The following is a 7,237-nucleotide window of genomic DNA, read 5'->3' on the forward strand; positions in this document are numbered from 1 at the left end:
GAATAAACTGGGCATTATAATTGTATGCATCCGATATGATACATACCTTTAGTACAAGGAACCGTCTTGCATAGTGGGCTGAAAATAAAAGGAGATTCATGAATGTTTCACGGTCCAAAGTCACTAAGCTTCATTACCAAGCACTTTCTCCACAGTGTCAGCCTGTCAGGCAACACAGAGTAAAAATTATTAAACCTTCACAATTCTGGCTTACAAATCTCCTCCTAGTATTTACATTGCTTTTTATAATGAACTAGATGACTGCAATTAAAATGTGTCCTCCAGTGCACTGTCAAATGACTGAGAAAGATTCAAGATTTTAAATTTCCAAATAAGATATGACAAAAAGAAACAAGCATCTGACAAAATGGATATCAGCAAAGTATCCTGTTAACAGAGTGTAGGCAAGTTCAACCTTTAGCACTTCAGCCGCATTTGTGAAATTCCCCCTTAACAGAAGAAAAAAAGGTAAAGCTGTCCCTGTGCTTATCTAATTAATAAATATTAAGCCATGAAGGCCTATGGGGGAGTGCATGTATAGATCCACATTTTGACCTCAGCACTAGCCGGAGGTTAGTGGTCAGCTTCACTCCCCTACCACTTTAACCCCAGGGAAGGAGCCCCTGGTACCCACTGGATAGGAGGCTGGGTTGACCCCAGAGCAGGTCTGGATCTGGAGAACAGAAAATTCTTGGCCCCACCCGGACTCAAACTCCGACCCCTCCATCATCCAGCCTGTAGCCAGTCACTATACCGACTATGCTATTCCAGCTCATAGTTCTCCATTGATAGTTAACAGAAAATAATAGCTGTGAGTAAAAAAGCACTACACCCTATTACTCAATCATGTTAAGCCGACTTGATTCTTTTACGCAATAATGAAAATAGATCACAAACGTTATTATATACAGCATTTACATCTAAAGTATGGAAATATTTCACTCACATGGTAATTAAAAATTAACATACCCTTGCAAAAGAGTATATGACAGTTTTTCATGATATTCCTTGCTTATTCTTCATTTATTTAATGTCCCCAATCATACATATTCAAATGTAAGATTAGTTTTCTATAAATTTGAAAGAAAGTGATCATAACCTATTTGAAGATATCGCAATGTTCACCTGCAGGAGATAAGGGCATCCAACATTAAACTCAGTGAGGCTGGGCAGTCCGCAGCGGTCCGCAGGCTATTTATCCTGCCTGGAATCTCCGACATATAAAGCTGAATGTCGGTCCCTTATTCAGCAGGGCCTCGTAAAAAAATTTCTCCAAACTCATATGCGATTTATAACTTTACCTTTAATCACCTGTCAATGTTCCTATATTATATTTTCCATATGTTATAAATCATTTATAATTAAATACAACAGAGTCGCGTGTTTTACGAAAGCAATGTGATACCTAGTTACCTTAACAAATATTTTCCGACTCCTAGTCACGCTCCCCATGCCTAGGCCAAATTTTAAAACAGTTGAGCACAATGCCCATTGTAACAAAATTCTCCGTTTTGAGCAGTGAAGTTGTTTTATGTCTACTAACCTTCGACTTCCTGCTCAAAAATATGCAACTCGCTCCCATACGGCATAAAGCAAGACGGTCCTTTATATTACAGTGTACCAAGATCGAAATGAAATAGAGCCAGCCGTTATCAGACATCTTCAAATAATAAGGCGACACATTTCCATCACACTAATTAAAATTTAATTAGAAACAAGTTTTACATTAGTTCTATATGTTAATATGTTTTATCAACAAATACTGATACGATAATGTCTACTTTTTTGCAAATACAAAATACTGTTGTTTAGACATTTCATGTACCTTCTTTAGTAGCATCCGTTACCGATCAGTTATTGATGGAAATTAATGATGCAGAAAAGCACTTAGAATTGGGGCCATCGGAAACAATGACAAGGCAGCGGGATTTCACATGGAATAGAGCACATTCTCTGCTCAAGCGGGAAGGGTGGGAAACGTAACTTATATTGATAGTCATTAAAAACATAGTTACTTCGTTTCACACGTGTAGGGCGGACTATAACGTCATCTTCCGATGTGCCTAGTGGGGCCCCTTGCTGTGTGTGGTTTTGTTGTATCAGGCACTTATAAATTTCTCGGGGTCTGATGCCACCTCCAGGCTGTCGGCACTCTATCTCTAATTCCAGTCTTAAATCAGGACTGCAATCCTGTGCTGTGTAAATCGAAGCTTCATTTCCATCTTCATTTTCGTCATATGATGGATCCTTAAGTAAGTGTATGGGTGCCAATTCCTTCCTGCATTTCATATCTACCTTGAATGTTAGGTCAAAGTCTTCATCATAAGATCTAAGACTCTGTGACGATGGTATATCAATATGATTATTCCATTCATGGACATTATTCATTGTCCTGTTTGTTCCCTGGTCATCTTCATCATTTTCCTTGCCACTCATGCACCTGTAACTACGTTTGCTGTAATGGCCAAAGTGGTACACCACGCTATCATAGGTACCAATTAGAAACCGTTCGCTGCCCGTAATAATATATGAGGTCTTTTCTTCTTCAACCTGTGTCTCCATGAGGTAGTACTGATTACTCGTCTGTGCTAAAACGTACAAGGCTGCGTTAAGATGCGCCTGCGCGTCGATAGTTAATGGTTCTAAACTGGATTTCCGGAGAGAGCAGCCCAAGAAATACGATCTGCGTAGTTTGTATTCGCCTTTTATGTAACACCAGCCCTCTGAGTCAATATTGACACTAATGTCCTTCTTGCAATCCAGAAAGCATTCCAGGAGGTCAATGACTTTGCTGCCAAAGAGTTCTGGTCTTGCTGACTGATTTGGTGCGCAAATATATTGTATTGATGGTAACTCATTATTTAGGATGAAAGGTATCCACTTGCGTAAGAGAACTCTTACCTCAAAATCATTCGCGTGCTCTAATCCTCTCTCTCTCGTTCTCACGAGTCCTAGAATGCGATGGACCGCATCGATGATTTTCCCTCCGAAGCAGGCGTTTGAATAACTTGCAGCCCTCAGGAGGCGGAGTTGGTTGCAGATGCTGTTCAGCAGTCTTCGACATCGAATTAATATCGACTGGTCCACTGGTGAGGGAGATTTAGGGTCAGTCGAATTATATTCTGCTCTCCAGGTTGAGCCCGACCCACTCTGCATAGTATTCCCAAGAAGTGCATTTTCTTCTTTCACGAGAGCGGCCAGCTGACTTTCAACACAAATCTGAAGCTTGCTGAACTGCCTATGGAGTATACTGTTCCCAATGTCTCTGAACCGTACACACACTTGACGCACTTTTGAGATCTCGTCGTAGCTGAGCTTCAGCAGTATACACTCCAGGAGTTCATTGGGAAGGCGTGTTATTGGCCCGTTGTTCTCTGATCCATTATAAGCAGATCTGAAAGTAATGCCTGCACCTGCAGAGATAACTTCATCTTCACTCGACTTACCGAGACGTAACCTTTTGGTTGGCTGTGCGCCACATAACGTGTAGTAGAAAGCAGAACACCTCTTCATTACTGCTTCGTGTTCTCCGGCAACTTCGGAATCACACTGCCACTCCTCAACACCGCTCAACACAGACTGTCCCACACACACCGCCCACCGGCCTTTTATCTGTTGCCTGTTGCGTCACAGTGGCACATACTTCCACGTCACCGCGGTGGGGGTGTTTACTGAGTGTTGCGTAATGATGGAAGGAGGGGAGGTATGTCACTTCACTCGCGACATCGCAGAGTTCGCGTGAACCCTCCTTCCTATTGCGCCATCCACGTCACAATATTGTCAAAAGTAAATTACCATAATACAGTGAGTCCGCGCCATAGCTCAAGCGGTTAGTCGCTGGCTTTCCACCGCGGTGGTCCGGGTTCGATCCCGGGTCTGGGCAAATGGGATTTGTGGTGGACATAGTGGCGCTGGAGCAGGTTTTCTCCGAGTATTTCGGTTTCCCCTGCCAATCTTCATTCCACCAATTGCTCCACAATCACCCTAACCTATTATCTGGGGCTGGTACAATAGGCAAGAAGTGGCAGCAGTACAAGGGACTTAGTCCCAATAAAAAAATCATAATACGGTAGAAATAAACTCGCGTTCCCAAAGTACTAATAGAATGCCTTCAAGTTCGTAAATCTTTCAAATGCGTGTCTAATCTTGTACATTTTAATACTAATTATCATGGAATTGGTGTTATGTAATTTACGTAAAATACCACGTAGATCAGCCGTGTCAAACATGCTGCTCCATAGCCACAAAGTGTGGCCCCTCACGCGACAAACTTTGTGACGATAATTGGGTTCAGGATTTGGCCTTTATGGTGGACATTACCTGACAGTCAAGACCGTCAAGAGAAGATGGCGTCTGTGGAGAAAGTTTCTAGTTTTAGCTCTCGCTGTTTTGGAACAAATTACGATGACGGAAGTGAAAACAGGTGCCAAACTTGCTTTAAAGTGATGGAACAGTTAGAAGTGCTCAAATCAGAAATACAGTCTGCACAATTGATAAATAAAATTTTGCTGGAGGAAATCAATCGCACAGGCAGTGTGTACAGCATCGCCGAAAAAGTACCAACATATGAAGCACCTAAGTCACAAAGTGAAACCTACCTGATAAACAAAAGTGAAACACCGAATAAGAAACCCAAGAACCCTAAAAAATTTGGGGAAAATAAAGCAGTGCGAGTTAAACACCAAATCCGAGCAATTAACCAACAAACAAGTAAATCTAACCTTCAAACATCTAAAGACATCATCGAAAGACCAATACCAACCATATAGTGAACGGTGTGACTAGGGTCAAGAAACATGGAAAATCAAATCAACAGCACAATGATCACATCGAAGATAACATAAATGAAGTGCAAAAACTTAAGAAACACAGAGTCCTGATACTCGGGGGATAGTCATGTGAGAGGATGTTCAGACCTAATAAATATGAAGTTAAATAAAGAGTTCGGTGTCAGTGGAATTGTGAAACAAGGAGCTAAATCCAGAGACATCCTAAATACCAATATTGAGAAAAACATGTCAGAGGAGGATGTTATAGCGTGCTCTGGCAACAATGACATTAGCAAGAATAGTGCTAAGGAAGGAATAAGTAGCATAATTAGCTTTGCTAAAAAGACCAGTTACACCAACATTATTGTAATGGAAGCTCTACACAGACATGACCTGCCTGATTGGTCATGTGTCAACAAAGAAACCGTAGGATTCAACAGACTTCTAACAAAAAAGGCTCAAATTACATAAACATGTGACAATCAGCAAGGTAAATCTAAACAGACATCATTTCACAAACCCCCCGCGAGCACATGAACTACAAAGGAAAAGAAAAGACGTGTCAACAGATAGCAGAATTGGTACAACGAAGGGTTGGAGCAAGAGCAAATAATGCTATACCACTAGAATACAAGGAAGGAACTGTGCATGAAGAGGCCACGACAGGTAAACCCAAGGAGGAAACTGTTCTTGAGGAGACTGCAGAAAGCCAAGGGAATGAAGCTGATGAAACATTAGTGGATCCATCCCCCAACAGTGTGGCACCACTGGAAGGAAAGCAACATCAGGAAATTTGGATGTCAACTAGGAAAAGGAAGCTCCCAGAAAAGCTAAGTAAAGATTCTTTATAGATAAGAATAGTACTGGCACTCTCAAGAATAGTAATAAAATAGGTTCAACCATCCAATTATTACATCAAAATGTTCAAAGTCTAAACAGCAAGAAGCTGAATATAGATGTGNAACAAATCTACATGCAAAACCCTGTAACCTGTTTGAAAGCTTAAATCAAGAAGAACACTGAAAGCTTAAATCAAGAAGAACACTTTTAAGCCAGCATAATTGAACTTATACAATATAATACTATCATAATCTGTATATATAGAATCCCTAATAGCAATATCAACATTTTTATAAAAAACTTGGACACAATACTTAGCAATCTGACCAATAAAGGAAAGAACATTATTATAGCAGGATTTCTCAATGTAGATTTTCTAAAAAGAAGTGTTAATCCACAACTACAGACAATGCTAGACTCATATGGCTTGCAAGCAATAGTTGATGTCCCAACAAGAATAGGACCTAAAAGCCAAACAGCCATAGACCAAATAATACTAAACAATGGCTTATGGAAATACAACTTTAAAGCGGTGGAAACAGGGCTCTCTGACCATAATGCCCAAATACTACAAGTACAAATGCATTATAAGAACAAAAAAGGACAAAGTAGAATAACTAAAGAGTTCAGATTAGATAGATCTTACAGTGAGGAGAACGTACAATATCTAAATTATTTACTAGGAAAAGAGACCTGGGAGCCTGTTCTTAAACAAAATGAGGCAAATGATGCATACAATGAATTTTTAGGCATCCTTCAGTACTATCACAATACAGCTATGCCTAAAAAATGGGTAAAAATTAAGCAACAAAAAAATAAATGGATTACCTTAGGCATAAGGGTATCAGGAAACAGACTTAGGACTCTTCATAGCTTAATTAAAGAAGGAAACACATCTGAAGAACTTAAAAAATACTATAACCAGTACAAAAAAATATACAACAAAGTTATCGGTGAGGCTAAAAAATTAAGCAACAACATGCGAATACAATCATCCGGGAACAAATCAAAAGCCATGTGGGATTTAATCAAAGAAGAATTAGGCAGTCAGCAAAAAGTTTCAAAGAACATTGAATTAGGAATGAATGGAAGAACTATACAAGATCCAAAAGTTATAGCCAATGTTTTTAATGAATACTCTAGAAACATTGCCCATCACATGCGGAGTAACAATCGGACAGCACAAAACAATGAAGACAGGATCAACCAGGGGCGGTCCGCGTATAGGCACCATGGAACTGCAGCACCCCCAATTTCCGCTTGATATTATCGATAACATTTATATAATGAGTCCTTTTTTCCTTAATTCTTTCTTTATACTTGTACAATACAATATATAATCCTTAAGCTCAATGTCAGTAGCCACATCTTTGTATGGAACTGTGCGCTTCACAGTTCCAGCAGCGAGGTGTTTGTTGACTGTGCGCATGCACACATAGCAAGCTGCACGCGAGATAGAGCGAGAGAGAGCACTGTCTTTCCCACAGTGCCGACCCTGGCCTGCTGATGGAACGTAGTTTTTTTTTACTCCGTGTGTGATGTGCTTAAAAACCGTGTACCATATTCTTGAATGTGAGTTAATCGTAGAATTAGATTATTATCCTGCTTCCAGCTATTCTATTTGATTT

The sequence above is a fragment of the Cryptotermes secundus genome, unplaced genomic scaffold (assembly GCF_002891405.2).
Source record: "Cryptotermes secundus unplaced genomic scaffold, Csec_1.0 scaffold2047, whole genome shotgun sequence".
Lineage (NCBI taxonomy): Eukaryota > Metazoa > Arthropoda > Insecta > Blattodea > Kalotermitidae > Cryptotermes > Cryptotermes secundus.